This window comes from Camponotus vicinus, unplaced genomic scaffold, assembly GCF_025532165.1.
Source record: "Camponotus vicinus isolate PSW18456_S1 unplaced genomic scaffold, iyCamVici1.0 SCAF_4, whole genome shotgun sequence".
Classification (NCBI taxonomy): Eukaryota; Metazoa; Arthropoda; class Insecta; order Hymenoptera; family Formicidae; genus Camponotus; species Camponotus vicinus.
Window position 1 is genome coordinate 22,060,966 of NW_028141976.1, and position 19,250 is coordinate 22,080,215.

Below are 19,250 nucleotides of genomic sequence, written 5' to 3' on the forward strand. Positions count from 1 at the left end.
ATTTAGCAATAGAAATATTTATTATTTATGAAAGGTAAAACAATATTTCTTTTCCCAATTTTTTATAAAGAATTATCAAATTTATTTTATTTTATTTATTTTACCAAGCCATTATTTTCATTTCCTAATCGCATTACACAACTCTTCTTCTACATATTCAGATCTAGAGATCCTTTCTATCATCGACTGGTTAGTAGAGGGCGCCAAAAACTTGTTCACCTCGAAGAGTTATCTCTTGAGGTTTATATATTTTTCTATATGCACCACATGCAGTAAATATCAATATTTATGTTGTCGATATTTGATATATACAAAGATTATTTATATTGTTATTTTTGTCTTGTTGTAACATCAATATATTTTGGAATAAATATGAGATTGATTTATATATATCATATACATTTGCTGCAGTAAAAATAAATGCTTAATGGCATGCAAATATGCCATCAATCTCTTCGAAGTCTACATCCTCAAAATGGCATAACTGTGACCAACCCTCATGAATAAAAATTCAGCCTTCGCATAATAAAGAGATTCTCGCAACTCGGCCACTTGAGTTCGAGGAGGGTTCGCTACGTACCCAACGTGCGAAACATGAAAGTCATTCACATAAAATATGTATACGATAATCGGCTCTACACGCTTATCATAAAGCAACGCACCAACACGTGAGCATAGGCGTCTCTACAAAAATGACTTTTGTAATATCATAAAATATCTTAACGAGTTTAAAATTGGCCCACCTAACATTTTTCATGTATTGATAAGTATATTAAGCGCATATGAACATATTAATATTATATATATGAACATACACACACACATACTAAAATTAATATTACAAAAATAAATATTATAAAATAATCCATTTTAAACATTATTCATTTTATTTTCGTGTTGTTATTTTCAGAAAAAAGTTTAATTTGTAAGATCTTTTGGAAGTTGTATATCTCTGCCACATATAGATATTCACATATTTCAGAAATATAACATAAAGACGCAAATTTAATGTCGTTTTTAATATTTTGCCCCCCATCGCGAGCCCGTGTATGGTCGAAGATATCATCCCCTGGAAATGTAGAGAACGAAAACGGAAGGCGGAACAGCGCGGTTGCTCCAGCTGGCCATGTCGAATCTTTTCAGTAGCGGGGGTCACGAAGGGCCTGTTTCAACCCCCTCGTTTCTATCGCGACGCAGTCCATCATCATCGTCGACGACTTGTCAAGCTCATTATACTCACCGCGTCCCTGGTGATCATTATTAGCCAGCGCAAAGTGTGGGCCCGCGGTGCAAACTGGAGGCGACGTAACGCAATTCACCCCGTGTACGCATGACGGGATTGATATGGGGGGTGTTTGCACAGGAGGAGAAGGGCTATCGCCGCAGTGACGATGACGGCGGCAACGGTGAGTCGAAGCGTGACGCAGCGTGACTCGTTTATTCGCCATGGCTGCACAATGCACTCGTCAGTGGCGTAATCGGCTTGCATTGCGTTACTTTGTACTGTGAGAGCGCAGGCATCTTACGTCGCCTTAGGCCGCCAGCAGAGCAACTTCAACGGTGGCGACTTCTGAAAACTACAATGTCTCAGATGGAGAATGTATTGCCTGCATATAACATAATGCTTTGCCCTTGTATGCTTCAATTTTCTCCATATTAAAAGTAAAACCTTCGTAATTGTTTTATTTATTTTTAATTACTCGCTGTTTGAATTTTCAATTAATATAATATAAAAAAATTTGTAAAATCATTCCGTACTCAAGATTGAAATATCAAAAGATTGAAATATTTATGATATAATAAAAGATTTTCTTTTTGTGAATCGCGCGCGATGATAGACACTTATAGTTTTCTGCAGGGCTATGCGAGAGCATCAACGCAGGCTTTGGTGCTCCCACGATACTGATTGATTACGCGACGACCGCCCAGCAGCCTCTCTCGCATCGTCGGCGTGGCGGCCGCTCGTTTTGTATATCGGTGAAAGGGAAGCCGATGCCTTTTGATACGGACGATGTTGGCCACTTGTACGAACTCATCGCTGCCTTTGATTCCGTCCTTCATAGTAATGCTATGCATTTCGAAGAGTTTCGTAGGACGGCGAAATTTTAGTATCACCATACTTAATATTTTAGCATACTTATAGCATACACCTATCTTTTTTACACAACTCTGTGCAAATACACTAAAAAATTATATATAATTTTATTATTCTCAATTTTATAATATATTGTTTACATTCTTAAAGATATTGTCTCGTTTCTGGAAAAATAGATATCTGCGTATTTTTCACAAAAACTTTTATCATTTATGTAAATTTATACATGTATCAATAATTTTATAATATACACCTATAAGTCCATTTTTTTATTTTTGCGAGAGCATTTTACAAAATATATATATTATGCATATTATATATGTATGTATGTATGTATGTATGTATGTATGTATATATATATATATATATATATATATATATATATATATATATATATATGTATATAATATATTAACATAATATTATACATATATAATGCATATCTCTGCTTCCAATTTTAACTTTATTGTTATTTTTGTTTGATGAAATATGTATACGTTTTATACATTTCATATTTCAGGGGTGCAATCCAGATGATGAGAGATACCGCACCGAATTTCCCTACAAGAGAGATTACAATTGGTAGAATCAATTCTTTGTGACGCCTCTCGTCATCCTGCACGGGTCTGTTACGCGATTACAATTAGTTGCGTCCCCCCTATGTATTCCCTGATTACATCAGTACAAAGCTTGGGGACAATCGGTACGTTGTTGGCATCGGCGTTCATAAGCTGTTTTGACCATAGGGATAAATTGTATCATTTCCCGCAATATGTCGGAAAATATTATTGTAGTAATAACTAAAAGAAAAAAAATATCGTGCAATTGTCGACGCAGCATAAATAATATTTCATAAAAGTCATATCAAATCGATATCATTGTTAAAATCAAATAAAAAGAAAAAAATTTCTATGCTACTGTCGTTGTATAATTTTTATTTTTCTTCGTAATTAAATTTTATAAAAAATGAACAAAATATCACGCAATACTCAATAAATTGTATTCTGCTCTATACTGGATCATTCTGAAAATATCCACGTGTTTATTCAACGAATAGTTTATTCGCACGTCACAACTTACACGAGAAAAGAGTCGACGAAAGAATCAGGAAGAATTGTCATCTCGAAAGCATATCGCTCACGAAGACATCGAACAATATCGTCCTCACGACGAGTAATACCGTTCGTTCATTCACGGTGGTCTCGAAAGTGCGACGACGATTCATCCTGACTGCGCGATTCTTCCGTTTTCTCCCGGCGAAAAAAGGAATTTGACGAAAAAAGGAATCAATAGAATCGCTACTGTCCGGCCGAAGAGTTCGGCTTTATCATACTCACAATAATTTTGAGAGCGATGCAGGTGAATCAGTTCATAAAGGCGTCGTATTTCTTTATTGAAGCAATTTTTCGCTAGTGACGAATTGTAGGTGAGATTCTTGAAGAAGCGCGCCTAGCATTCAATCCGAACCCCTCGGAAAGGACGTAGTCCCATGAGAGACCATTTGAACCACTGCATTTTGCGCCCAACAGACTACGGTAATTGTAAACTCGGACTATATTGCCACTCGATAAAGAGGACATTTGTCAAACGTATCGATGAGCGCTTCATATTGAAAAAAGGTGTAGTTTTCATATAAAATTTAGCTAGTACACACTTGAATATTCTGATATATTTGATATATTTTAATTTTTATAAGTCAAATTGCTATAGTTATGTAAAAAATATTTTAAATATTTCATAAATTATCTATTGTGGATCATTTTAAATATAATGTATTAGAATAAACAAGAAGTTTTATTGGAAATAATTATTTTTTAGATTTTACTTGTTTTAGATATTATCGTAAATAACTTTTAACGGCTCATGTGTTATCATATAATAAAAACAAACATGATCAATTACAAAAGAATAATAATTAGTATGATAAAAAGTATGATAAAAAATTAAAAGCTCACTAAACGGCTTGCATTATCGATTACGTGCGATGATAGCTTAACAAAGCGTCTATGGTAATTATCAAAAATGTTAAGTTTATAATTATTTTTCTTTCTTTTTTCCAAGGAACTGAAAGAATTAAGGGAACTCAAGGAATTAAGGGTCAGGGAGCTCCCGTGTTTCAAAAAGATTTGAAGCGACCCGCTGAGTTTCTCTCTCAGGAGAGCTGCCGTATGATTGCCAGCAATGAACCACTACTAGATCATTTGTGTTGGTCTCTCGGATAGTAGCCGACTCCTCTCGTGGACGCCAGTCCGATGCCAGGTTTTCGATCCTAATACATCGTCATCCATAGAGACGAGACCTGCACGCTCACCGGCAGGTCATTCGTTATGGTTACCGTCGGCCTTAGTGAAATCTTTGTCCACCGCGCGATCCGATCGCCGATGCGATAAACATTAATGAGTATTGATGTTGGAGCGCCGATCGAGGTCGTGATCATCGTGATATCGCGAACGGTGGATCTTTTATGACATAGTGATTTCTTCGCCCGATTCAATCGCTCGCCAAGGCAATTAACTGTCCTATCGCTTTGCTATTTGATTCTAATGATTGCTTTATGTTGCAGGATATGTCACTCTTATATTGCAAATGGTATGATTGTAAATACTTCATGAAAACATCTATATATATTTATAGAATTTGGAATAACGTAAGATGATGATTTTTAATGAAACTTGCATTTAGCATTTTTTTTCTTAATTATTTTGCAAACATGTACGATTTTATCGTATCAAATTGAAGAAAAAATTGATATCAAACTTTTATTAAGTTTAAAAAATTTCTAGACCACAAAATCTATCTCATCTGATCGATTTTCATCAACTGAGTCTCAACCAAAAATGTTTATTTCGCTTCATCACTTTCTTCATTGCTAATCGACTTCGTCACCTCCGGCCGACAACGATTCGTATCGCGGGAGAGAATAATCGAGTGGCATTTTTACGCTGTTTGCAAACTGTATCGTCGGCGGGAGGTCGAAGGGCGCAATCTAGAGGGGGTGTTTCATAAGGGGGGCCCACGCTATCGTGATGAGTATCGAGACGAGCAGTCGAGAGTACGATAGAGCTAGGGGTGCCGTGGTACGCAATTCCACCCTCCGCGTACGATCCTCGGACGATGGTGCGTATGTGAGTATACATATGTTATGATATACGTGTAGGAGTACGTTCTCACACACGTTCGCAGGTCGAGAGGGTGCATTGCCATTCGTTCTCGCAGCCGCGGTGAGGTAACGCGTAAGATGACGGGCGGCGAACATCAAAGCGGCCGACATCTTTCAGAGACCGCCACTGCCTCTCTCCCTCTTTCCTTCTCTCTCTCTTTCTCGTTCTCGTTACTCTCGACTTGCGAAGCTGGTTCTCTCTTTCTTCGCGTCTCCCCCGTGTTCGTCCTCGTTTATCTCGCTTCTCGTCTGAATCGACGACTCGGCGGAACCCACCATCGCGCCGCGTATGTATCGGGCATTCATTTCAGTAACGAGCACGAGAGAACGGGGGACGTTAAAGTGCGTGGTAGGCAGCCGCAATGCATACCGGCACACTCTCTCGGCTCTTTCGTTTATTTCTTGATTTCCCGCGCTCCCATTTATCCGGCTCTTACTCTTTTATCCACATTCATTGGAGACGTCTTCTCGTGATTCTTATCACATCAAAGGCTGGCATTATGCTACTACGACTACAACGTTCACGTCAATCAGATATCTTGTGTAATTTTATATTTGCGATATACACGTGAAATATAACAATTTTACGTTAGTCACCGACGCAAAATCATAAAATTCAATTAAGGGTTATTTTTATTTGATCTTTACATGTTCTATGCATCATTTCTCTCTTGTTAGAAACTGATACCTCTTTTAGTTAAGTAACTAAAAGCTCTTTTGGTATCTTGGCTTAAATCCTGTGAAGCAGAAAAACGAACTCGGACTCGGAGAATTATAGAATGTAACATTGACAATATTGCGGTCCACAGACATCTTTGTTTGCCCGATCTTTTTGTGACAACGTTGTGCCAAGTTGCTGGTCAAACGTACCGCAACCGTGTTTTACCGGGAGCTTTAGCCTTAGGTAGTATCCGCAAATTTTTCGAAATTTCTGAAAACCATGGGCTGAGAGACGCCTTTTGTCATGTGAAGATCATCTTCCGTGGCAAGGCCCTTTAGAATCAGATAGCAGGTCTTATGAAGTGCCAATCGCAAAACACTCGATAGTTTTGTCACTTTTTAGTCAGAAGGATTAGACCCGGCAGAAAGAAACTAGAAAAAGGAATTATAGGTATCCAAATATCTAAATCTCGGCTAATAACGAGAACGTATTCATTGTAATATCAACTCCGGTCTATTTCCCATTTTGAGGGATTTAAAGTGTTTCTGGCATTAGCGGCGATTTTTCAAACGGTTTCATAAAGCGAAAACGAAATTATTTCCATCGTATCTATTATCTTGGAAAGATTTTATTATTTAAAAAGGATTATAATGTCAATAAGGGTTTAAGTATTAAGTATGATACATAATCTGATTAGTTTTTGACAAAATAAATATATTATCCATTTTAGTTGTTTTTTTTTTAATATCCGAAAGATTCAAATCTTTTATAATTTCTATGCGTATACATAAATGTTAAAAAGATATATTTTACATTAATGTTTATTTTCCACATAAATTGCAGGAAATAATCAGATGTGTTTTCGGTATGTAACTTTATAAGATAAATATGCACTTTTATCGGTATTAAAAGTGATAGTCGCCACTAAAGTTTTTAAACACAATTGTACGTGCTAAATCACTTTGTTTTGTTTTTCCAGGACTTTTTACAAATCAATTTTGAACTAAGTTTTGAATACATCTCGTTGTTTAAATAATTACAGTAGAATTTCCAAAGCGCGCGCGTAATTACGACTACAAAAATTAATATCATAATAAAAAAAGAAAAAAATAATCATGGTATATACTCTATTTTATATATATAAACTATTTATTTAATTTATAAATTTCTTTATTTAATATGTCCAAATTTTTCTCTATTTTATAAACGTTATCGTTTGGATGTGAACAAATTTAATAGAATTCTAGATACGAGAATGTACCCCCCTCCCAAATACTTTATACACTATAATGATCCGTTGACACAATGATGGATCGTCTACTTTGACTGGACAGGTAAATGTGCTTTCACACTAATGCGCTGAAAGTATATAATCGCTGCGGCACGCGGGTACAATAACAAGGGTCAACAACTCCATCAAATCTCAGAAGTAGTGTAATGTAAATTTTGGCTGTAATCATAAATGATAAACAATGAGAAGTATAAAGGAAAGCACTGTATAACGTATAATGTATTCTTTCCAAGAAGTAAAAATCAAATATATATAAAGCTATAAAGATAAGAAGTAAAAGAAGATTAGGAACCAAAGACGCAGATAATGGTGCGTTGATAATAATAGTATATTATAATAAAAACTTTATGTAAAATTGTTCTACTTACATACAATAAGAAATCTGGCACGCGGGAATTTCGTAATACGCCCGCGACTATCAATTTGATAAGTATTATGACAATCCGACCACCCAAATTGTACTGCTTGATTGTTATAATACTGATACGTTTGGCTCAAGTTTAAAATTCGAAAGAATTAAATGAGCATAATATTATGTTTTTTATAGATGTTTTTAAAAAGATATGTATTTTCGAGCTAAAATATTTCAAGTTTATTCTTCGCGATATATTTTTAGATATATTTTTTTAATTTTATTTTAATTATATATATTTAATAAGTAAAAAAAATTTTAATATGTAAAAATGGCTCAAATGATATAAATCTGATAAGAAGCAAAAGAAGGCTAGGAACTAAAGACGCAAGTAATGGTGAGTGATAGTAATAATATATCATGATAGAAACTTTGTAAAGTCGTTCCACTTACATACAATAAGAAACGCAAAAATATATATTTAAAGTGTGCTGTCGACGACGTTTCGACCCTGCTCTGGGTCCTTTTCAAAGTCAAATAAAATTTTAAATAATATTATTTGACTTTGAAAAGGACCCAGAGCAGGATCGAAACGTCGTCGACAGCACACTTTAAACATATATTTTTGCGTTTCTTATTGTATGTAAGTGGAACGACTTTACAAAGTTTCTATCATGATATATTATTACTATCACTCACCATTACTTGCGTCTTTAGTTCCTAGCCTTCTTTTGCTTCTTATCAGATTTATATCATTTGAGCCATTTTTACATATTAAAAATTTTTTTACTTATTAAATTTATACGATTAAAATAAAATTAAAAAAATATATCTAAAGATATATCGCGAAGAATAAACTTGAAATATTTTAGCTCGAAAATACATATCTTTTTAAAAACATATATAAAAAACATAATATTATGCTCATTTAATTCTTTCGAATTTTAAACTTGAGTGCCAAGCGTATCAGTATTATAACAATCAAGCAGTACAATTTGGGTGGTCGGATTGTCATAATACTTATCAAATTGATAGTCGCGGGCGTATTACGAAATTCCCGCGTGCCAGATCGATTCGGTTGAAGAAGGGTGAACCGTCACAATAAAAGGTCTTTGCACGAACAGCTAGGAGTTAAGTCGTGGATAATAATTACCGATCCCTCGTTAGCGCCATCAATAGACGGTCTCGCCCACCTGCCCACGTTATAATAATATAAGCCGCCTCTTTTGCGGTCGGCAGCTCTCGCACGTGCCGCCAGAACCTCCTTTATTCATTTTCTGCCCTACGTTTCTCACCCTCTCACACCCCCGGCTGTCAGCACTCTATCGAGTCCCGATCCGTTTCTCAATATTCCAATACACAGGCGTTACGTCAGAGATTTATTTGAGAGAAAATCCTCAGATAATCTGATAGCTTAATTAAACATATACATATAATAGTTTTAAATATAGTCCCGTACGCGCGTAAATAAAAATGTATATATGTAACTTGATTTTATTCTTTAATCATTATACACACCCTCTTTTTTTTCTCTCTCTCTTAAAAGTTTTATTTTTCGATTATTCTTTTATTAGTAAGATAATCTCGATGATATGTGATATTTATATATAGATATTATATATCCTACGAATATATGAAAGTGATGAAACTATGTATGACTATATATAAGAGATGCACGATTGATATACGATGCAACAGTTGATTATTGCAGGCTATTGCAGAAGCCTCTTGTCTCGAGTCGCCGACTTAAAGCACCCTTTTCGCAATCCGTCTGATATTCCCTTTGCAATCGCGCAGGTATCTCGGTCGGTTAATTGCGTTATTCAGAAATGATCAATCAGCAATTAGCGATCCACTGTCCAGCGAAGAACGCCGGATTGCTGCTACCCTGCGTTATGAAAGCCACTCCAAACATACAACATAGAATTATGGAACCCGTACAACCTGAATAAGGTGCGTTAACCGTATCATTACAATTCTTAATCATCGCAATCTTAATTTGTAAAATCAGATTACAAAATAATACGCAGAAAAGCGAGTAATCATTTTCAGTGACAGCAGTTATTTATAATATTTTTTTAAATAATATTTTTATACTTTTACATTTAAAGTATTTTCTTTATAATTTATATTTATATTTTTTCTGATCTTTTTTAAAAAATATTCTATATAATTTATAATTTTCTATATAATTTATAGTTTTTATATCTTATAATATTATTAAATATATACATAAGATCTCTTATCCATACATTCTTTAACATATTTTTATTTTTTAATACTTTTATGAAATTTATTTATTATGTCCAATAAAAATCTTTTTGTCATTGGAAAAAGAACTAATCGCAGTTCTTTTTATATATAATCTTTTCTTAGCGTCAGAAACATATGATAAATACATGCTTCATTCTATAAGTTGCATGTCTGAGAATGGTGGTCGATGCAACCAGTTCCATGCGTTCTCCAACGCCAATTTGCGACGTCGCAAGAAAGGAGACACGGCAGAAAAAGAATTATTAGAGGAAAGAAACTTGGCAGAGAGAGAGACGGGTAACACGTGATAGCGCATGACGAAGGCATGATGGATGAGGGGGCGGCTAGTTTACGTGATCGGGACATGATCGCTCGCAGACGGGGTGGTCCGTTTGTCCACCGCTGCTCCGTGTCCGTCTTTTCTCTTTCTGCCTTTCGAACGTATGTCTTCTCTCCCTCCGCTCGTTTCCTCGTCCTGCCACCATCTTTCTCATCGCGCGTACACCAGAACGCGATCGGTCGCACCCCTGTCACCGGACTGAGTGATCTCGTTGTCATACTGCTTAGAGTCGACAAACGCGACTGCAAGAAGGATTCGCATATAATCTCGCTCGCTCGATGTCTCGTGCACAAACTTTCCAAGTAACATTTCCAAATAAGATTTTCATATCGTATTTTGTCATCTTATATCACTCCATTATTGCACATTATTGCAATTAAGACTTACAAATATTTTAACAGGTTAATTCGTAGAAAAAAACAATTTTGCATCCTTGTATTTTAATCGTTTTAACATATCTTCTTCTAGAATTTATATTTTGATCGATAAGAAAAATAATTTCTCTTGATTTTTAATAAGACCACCGATGAGCTCGACTCACCGGAACCTGTATCTATATGAATCGGTTTTCTTTATATCAATTTGGGTCTCGGAATTACCTGTCTCATTCCACCTTCAACTAATGCCCTTCACAATGATCTCCGAAAAAAAGGAGTCGGGTTTCCTCTTTCCTTTCCCTAAGCGCAGGTCAGTTCGCGAAGTCACCGTTGAAATTCATGCGGACGTTGAAGACGGACGTAGCAGGGCGCGGGTTTCTCTCCACGTCTTCCCGAGGACACGAGCTCCCGAGTTTGACGAGGGCACGAACGAACGAGAAACCAGTAGCCTCTCGTGGAAGCACCCCGCTGACCTCGTCCAATTCCCTCTTCGCCGAAGATTAGATGCACAGTGATGTTCTGACATGAGGAATGCTTTGCGGATGCCGAGAGTCTTGGAGCCTCTCGGAGGAATAAGATCCTGTCTCTTCTGCTACCATATCCCGCGTATTTTTTTCCATTTTCGATGATGTTAATTCTCGATATATCTGTCACGGCGGGAGGGAAGCCCCGCGAAAGGAAACGAGGCATCTAATTTGAATGCTACTATATTAGTTGTTGCCAGTGATTCGATAATGTAGATGAAACTGCGTTAGTTTATATGGCGACTTTTCAGGAAACTGTTTGTGCCAGACTTATAAATACAAAGATGTTTTTGCAGTAAATACCAAATATTAATAATTCAATGCATATATATACAGCTATTTTCTGAAATAAAGATAATTTTAAATTGAAATTAATATAAAGATGATAAGTTGTTTCTTAAAATATACATGTATGTACGTATGTAGATATATGTAATAATTTATTTTTACACAAGTTTTATAAATTAATGTTCGCCGCGTTTATTTTTGATTAAATTAATCTGATTAATTTAATCAAAAATAATAATAAAGGCCTCGTGTTGATTGATTTAATTTCCAAATATTATAATACAATGACTCGTAGAAGAAATTGAATAGCCGAGAATGTTACGTTAATGTTCTACTGTACGAACAAGTGCAGAGGAAAAAAATATCCATGCAGAAAGAAATCCCAGGACCATCGATTCTGCTTCTAATGCCTTGGACATGCGTTACTATCCAAAATCCAGTGAGATTGAGGGATGTGCTTCGATAAATGCTGTCGTGTAGATTGATTTAGAAGATTCTCACGGACGGTTTCACTTGTCGAGCCGTGGAGAAAACGAATCGGATTTTTCATCGGATGTTTCAATATGGTTGATCCATTTCGCGCAGATGACAATCAGAGAGCCAATCATTCCGTAGAGAATTAGAAAAAAACAAACGGTTATATTGACGTCGTCGATTATACATTACGATTGAATAAACGAACATACTCTCTAAGATTTCTTCTATTTTCGCGCAAATCGCCCTTTATACAATCTGCCTTGTATCTTTACGCGTCACCATGTATCAGACATTTCTTCGATATTGGAAATAAATGATCTAACGGAACGTCATTTCTTGGTAAGACCAAGCCAATCGTGAAACGTTTCTTTCTTTTTATATAAACTAGAGTATAATGTGTCTTTTCTCTTCCATAAATGGGAAATAATAAGACAAGTAGAAAAAGATGACAAAAAATAATATATCTAAAATTTTAACAAAAGCTATTTCATATTTTATATTTGCAGAAATATTACTTATTAATTATTTTAAGCAATTTAGGAAAGCATAATTGATAATAAAAATATTTTTATAAAATATTATGATATAAAAAGACGGATTTTTTACAACAATATAAAGATCGAAAAAATGCATCTATGTTAAATATATATATATATATATATATATATATATATATATATATATATAAAGTTTATAGTACACTACCGCTCAAAAGTATTTGGTCACCCTTATTTAAGAGAAAACTCGAAAACGAAATTGTGTCTATTGCCTTTCATCGATGTTTATTGTTTATGCGCTAACGGAAAGTCGTTCTCAATAGCTATATTATAAATATCACTTCATGTTTACTAACAGATAGCTACAAAGCCAAATAAGGTATTTATGGCTCTTTTCCTAGAATGAATACTTTTAAGTTTTTACTACAAAGGCGCGTGTCATGGAATTTTTTTGTTTATTTGATATTTTAGAATGTAACGGATATAGATTTGCGTCAGTTATCTGCTGCCATTTGAACAGAAAACACATCTCTTGACGCATATTTTGCAAAAATAATATATAGATAGAGAAGATATAGATAGATATATAGATAATATATATATAGATAGATATATAGATAATATATATATAATATATAGATTAATATAAATGAATGATTTTTATTTATTTATAGTCATTTAAACATAATTTACCTAGGTGGCCAAATACTTTTGAGCGGTAGTGTATATAAAATATATAATTACGTATAAAAAACATTTATTCGTCTACACATAACATACGATAATCGAAGGAAAGAAAGTACGTGGAATCTCTCTCTTTCTTCCATAAACGTTATATATGCGTATTAACATATCGTACAAGTTAAGATAATTGGTCGTACAATCGGAACAAATATTATTTCTCCGAGCAGAGTTGCGAGGGAGGATTATATTTGTATGATAATACTTCACACTCGACTGGCTTTCTGTAATGGAAGAGGGATCTATGCATTGGGGGAGCGCGCCCAGTGAGTCGACTTGCTATTATACGATGTAATCAGGACTCCATAAATATCGGCGCTTTCACCCATCTACCGTTAAGGATTCGGATAAGTGCTATGTTTTATAGACGTGTTACGCTGATCGTTTTAACGAGTCGGGATAATACAAGAATAATGACCATGAATACTTGCATGATCGTCGTTTCTTATGCATAAATCGTGAAAAGCACCGGCCATTCTATAGTAATGATAAAAAAAAGAATATGAAGAACACAGAATTTGAAGAATATAATGTATAAACAAGGTACGTCTATATAAAAAATATGAAATGTTAATTATTATTCAATTTATTTTATATATTAATTATGTGTTTTAGGTATTTTATAATTTCAATATATACATGTATAAGCACACATAGCATACATGACAGCGTCACGTAATCCTGGTAGCTCCAAATTCTTCGAAGATGACACCGTTGTTGCTTCCTCAAGGGTGCCTTTGTACAGAGAGCCGCGACTTTCAAGAAACTACGTCTTACGTCGCAGGATAAAAGGCAGAAACAAATCCGCCACCTCTGGATGTGAGAAACTGTACGATAGCTGATGCTTGTCCTGGTAAGCTGTCTAGGAATGCGTCCCTCTCGCTCAGTCCTTCATTCTATTTCAATCAGCTTCTGTCTCCCTCTCTCTTTTTGTCTCCTATTTTCTCTCTTTCTTTTTTTCCTCCTGTTCTCTGTCCAATACGGCATTCGAGAAGCCTTCATCAGGCTCCAATATCCAGGCATATCGTTTCGTCTGGCACTCTGTCGGAGGTAGATCAAATCAATTTCGATCGCGGCGCGTTGTGCCCGACCCTTTTCTAACTTTTTGAGATGTCCGCGTTAATATCATGCCGCGTGAAGTAATATTATTCACCGTATGATGCGTCTTCTCAGCTACCAAACCAGTTCAACCACAACTGCATTTCTAGAAGGTTAAACTAAGAGGATAACTGAATAGGTATTCAGAAATATTGAAATTTAAAAAACCGGATTTTTATTACAGAAAATATTATGTCAACATTCTTATTACGTCAATATTTCTTATCTTCTACTTAATCTGTAACTAATATTACATGTGAATATTATTTAATCTATAATATATTATATATAATTAAATAATAATAAAATTATTATTTAATTAAGTTGAACATGTTCTGATCGATAAGTGCAAGTAATTTTAATCGTTCTTTTCTTATTCATTATTTTTTATTTCAATAGCAGTTTATAAAAAATTTAATGTATTCCCCAATGTAATGGAGGTAAATATAGGCATTCATATATACGGGATTTCGAAGCTAGATACTCTACGCATCATTCGGCACGCACACAAACCCACAGACACGCATGAATTTACGCCTAAATCCGAGCCAAATTGTGTTGGTAAACACGGGCATTGTTCGCGAAAGGAAAACCGCCGGGACGCGTTTACGTCACGCCGCCTATTCTGAAAAGTAATCTACACCGTATTGTCGCCGAGACGAAGCGCGCGCCCGACCATCCACGAAAGACTTAGCGCCCCTCTCCCTCCTCCCCATCCAAGCTCTTTTCGCTCTTTAGCGGAGGCTTTAGCCCCGCGATATTCACAAGGACGCCGCGGCACGATCTGTCACGGGCATCGGAGAATCGCGGTCGGATGATCGCGCGTAAGCGCGTTATTCGCAGCGGCCTTTCAGACCTCGGCGGTATCGTTGCCTCTTACCCGGGGGGTTAGCACTCGATAGGTGGGGGTAAGTCCCACCACGTCGGCATCGGTCGCCATCATCACTGGGATTATCTCCGGGCCTCTCGGTATCCCATCTCTGTCGCCGCTCTTCTTCCCTTACCTGATCGCGCTCTCTGAGAATTTAAGCGCTACCCGCGCGAAATGTTGCTCGAAATAGTAACAGACACAATGGAGCTTATTTATATCCTGCATTTGCGTCCAATTGCAATAGTTTGATTTTTCTTCAGTTGCTTAAGAAAAATCTTACATTCGACATTTTCGCGGGCATTTTTTACAAATATTACATATTCGATTATGCTCATCGTTTTACATTTACAAGGATGGTTTACCTCAAATTGTAGAATTTTAAGTTTCAATGAAAGTTTTAAGAAGTTTTAAGAAATATATTATGGAGTTTCATCGATATATTCTAAAAGTGTGTAGCTAAGAAAGAGTTTGAATATATATTTATATTTCATTTCTTTTTTTTCTTATAAATTTAGTAGCGTCTGAAAAGATAGTTTGACTTCAAGTACAAATTCGTTTTACGAACTGCTCAATGTTTCGAGAGAGAAATGAATATATCTTCTTTAATATTTATTCTTTTATAAACTTGAGTAATATAAATAATTTTTGATTTATTCAATTTCAATTTTCTAACTTTACTAAATTTCTATAAAAATTCACAAACATATTATATCAAATTAATATCACCTTAAATACATTTTTAAACTCTGTACCACAGTTAACTTACTAGAATCCAGAAAATATCATACCCCTTAGAGGACCAGAAGGACAAAGATATAGACACGCGCGGCTTTTTGGCCGTTTCTATCGCGCCGCAGCTGTAAAACGCATACCATCGGCTCAGTATCCACGATGCCTAATTTTCGAGAGTATGTTCGGGGGTGAGAGGGGGTCAGGAACCACCTGGAACCCCGGATCAAGGGAGTGAGACTATTCGGATGCGCCGAGCCGTGCAACGAGCCCCGCCGCGAAATAAGGGATGCTCCTCCACCCTGTCCCCGACCCCGCCGGTTTCGACAGTGCCGTAATGCGGTAACCTTCGTCGTGTTCCTGGCTCTCGACTATCGCTTTTTGCGACGGGCACACATATACACGTGTAACTAATACCGAGACGTCGTTTGGGGTAGCCTTTGCCCGAAGGGTAGAACCGAGACTTAAACGCGAGCATACTTACCGCATGTTGCCATAATGAGTCGCGGGGTCGAGTGCACCGAGGAGAGAGAAATGGGAGGGTGAGGTTGGGTCCCCTGCCTTCCCACCACTCCTGCTCTCTTTTCATTCAACGCCGCAAAGAGCGGCCGATGCCTCTAAAGGAAGATTAAAGTGCCGCGATCCTCGGCAGTTTGTTTATCGGCTTTCTCTTCCTCGCTTTCTGTTCGCGTCGCCTTTTTTCCTTTTTCGCTATCATCTTCTGTGCTCTCCTTCCTTCGTCTTTGCTGCTCATCGTGCACTTTGTGTACGCCCGATCCGTTATTACGAAGTAATAAAAAGAGCGATTTTTTTCAAGCAATCTTTGAGCGTTTTTAAACTGGAGACGATAATATAATATTGATATCCTGCAGATATGATTGACTGAAAAATCTTAATCAGTATTTATCCAAATCTTCATTTAAAACTTTGTTGTTTAAGTTTTCTCTCTTCCTTTCTTTTTTTCTATCATTATATTGTATATGTCAATTTTTATCAATCATATTTATACATTCTGTACAAATGTAGCGTGTATTCTTTCGCGATGCATGTCAATAATATTTCGTTTTTGGCTCTAAAATCGCTGCAAATGCAATTTATTAATGTATATTTCTGCAGCATTGCTCGACAACTGTACCGAGTTACTTATTCGTCCCTCACAAAGCGCACGTAAAATCACCTTTGTATACCATAGTACGCAGTATGTACGCGCTGGATGTACAAGGGTTCAATCGCGGTTTTGCGAGGGGTTGGAAGTCGGCACACGGAGGGACGCGGCACAGGGGATGTTTCGGAGAGTAGGGCGTACACACACCGGCGGAGGGAAAACATGGTGGCCAACTGGTTGCGGCATTCATCAGAGGCGGTGCTCCGCGTACCTTTTGAGAGATCTCGTCTTTTTTATCGTTTTCCGTGCACACGCGTACCTCGAGGTACGAAGAGGGACGGGAAAAGGGAGAAAGGAAGAGAGAAAGAGAGAGAGAGAGAGAGAGAGAAGGGGGACGCGAGTGGCTCTCTATGAGAAAAACTCTCCATTGAAACTATCGACGAGAAAGGAGCCGCCTCCGTGTCGGCTCCCTTTGCGCGATCCGCTTCGATCCTTGGACGAGGAATCATCGGGAGGTATTTACACCTTCTTTACGCCGAAGAGCCGCACGCAGCGCATTATCGTCCGGCTCTGCTTAATCATGCGTGGCGCGCGCGCCCTGCCATTTACAAAGCTGCACGTATGTAATGGTAAACGTCGTCACAAAGAAAGCGCTTTTCTCCCTTAGCCATGCGTACGTCGTGAGACTCTCGCGTAAATATATCTTTGAAGTCGCGTGAAGAAGAACGTACTATCAATATCTGAAAAATTGCGTAATTATAAAGCTGTACCGCATTCGCATCCCTTTAATTACGATCGGTGATAATTGAATCTCTAGCGTCGATCTTTACTCCTACGAGAGCCTTTTATATTTAATAGTCGGCAATTTCAAAAGATGACAAGATGATCCGCCCCGAAAACGATACGCATATTCTCGCAAGTTATCGTACCTCGCGAATGTTCGCAGATGAACGCGAGAAAAAGCGACGGCATGGCGTTTGCATCGCGACGGACGGTCCGAGGGAAGAATGGGACCAGGCAAGCCGCGCGGCGCGGATCAGAAACGAGGCGAATCTCCCTCTCGGATGTTTCCAATTACATTTACGTCTCTGCTTTCCTCCCTTCCGCGTCTTCCTTCTCGCGCCGGTGTCTGATTACACCGCGATGTCGGGCGCCCCGTTCGCCGCAAAGAGATGCACTTGCTCTCCGCGAGGCCCGCGTCGCCGGGCGCCGAAGCCTGAAATCAGAGAATAATAAAATTCACCTAACGCCGCCGTGTTTTACGGGTCCCCGATTTCCGCGTAACGAGCGTAACTCGTAGAAGGGCGAATGTGGAAAGTAATCCGATACATTTCGACGGCGAAAGTTTCGCGAGGGTAACTATTTCGGCAAAGTTGGCCATTGAAGAGCGCCGATATCGTTGGCGCAACTTATACTCGTGCATGAATAGCTGATTGACATTACGGTATTCGAATGTGTACATATATCCACGCTCGTTATCTCCTCGCTATTGTTTATACGAAATATCTCGTTATATATAACTTGCGTATTATTTATTTATATTTACATCATTGTATTCTTTTTTTCAAACGACGAGTGTGCGTACGCGATGAAAGCAGATATCGCGTTTGTAGTAAATTGCTCGATTGTTACCGCTGTTGTTATTATACGTACATGGCTAAATCAATTACTGGCAAATTGTAATTATTATTCTCGGCGGCGTATCTTTGTCCCGCGTAATTTTTTTTGTTTCGATAATCACATTGCGCCGATCTCTTTTTGTCGTGGAACGACACATTTAAAGCCCGCGAGTGCATAATCCATTGTTCACACGGATAATTTTATTAATGTACGTTAATCCGCGTGTTCCATGCGTTCAAATGCCCGTATTGCAGTTCGTTAACTTAATGGCGATTATCAGGATGAAATACAACTCGTAAATGCGCGAGGCGCAATCCGGATAAGCCGAAAGGCAATAAAGAGGAATTGTAAATGCTTCGGATGAAAATGCTGCCAACAATGCGACCTCGATAGTATTCTGTTCGTGTTAAACGTTCGAATAACACTGTTGCGTATGAAATCGGTTCGATTAAAAATACCGCTAAGCGTTTTAGTTGTTTTGTATAATATTCGATACAATAATAGGCAGAAATATATACGAAGTTCGCGTACATAAATTTGCGAACGATACTGCGAAAAATTGGCGAGGAAAGAATATAAGTTTGGAATAATATTACGATAATGGAGATAGAAAGAGAAAAAAAGATTCATTTATATTATTCCACTTTTTCACTGTTTTTAAATATATTTGGACAATCGTATCAATAAGAAAAAAACTATATAAATTCTAATTAACTTAGTTTTGCACCAACGACTATCCGAAATGTCAATGTTGTATATCGCGGACAAACG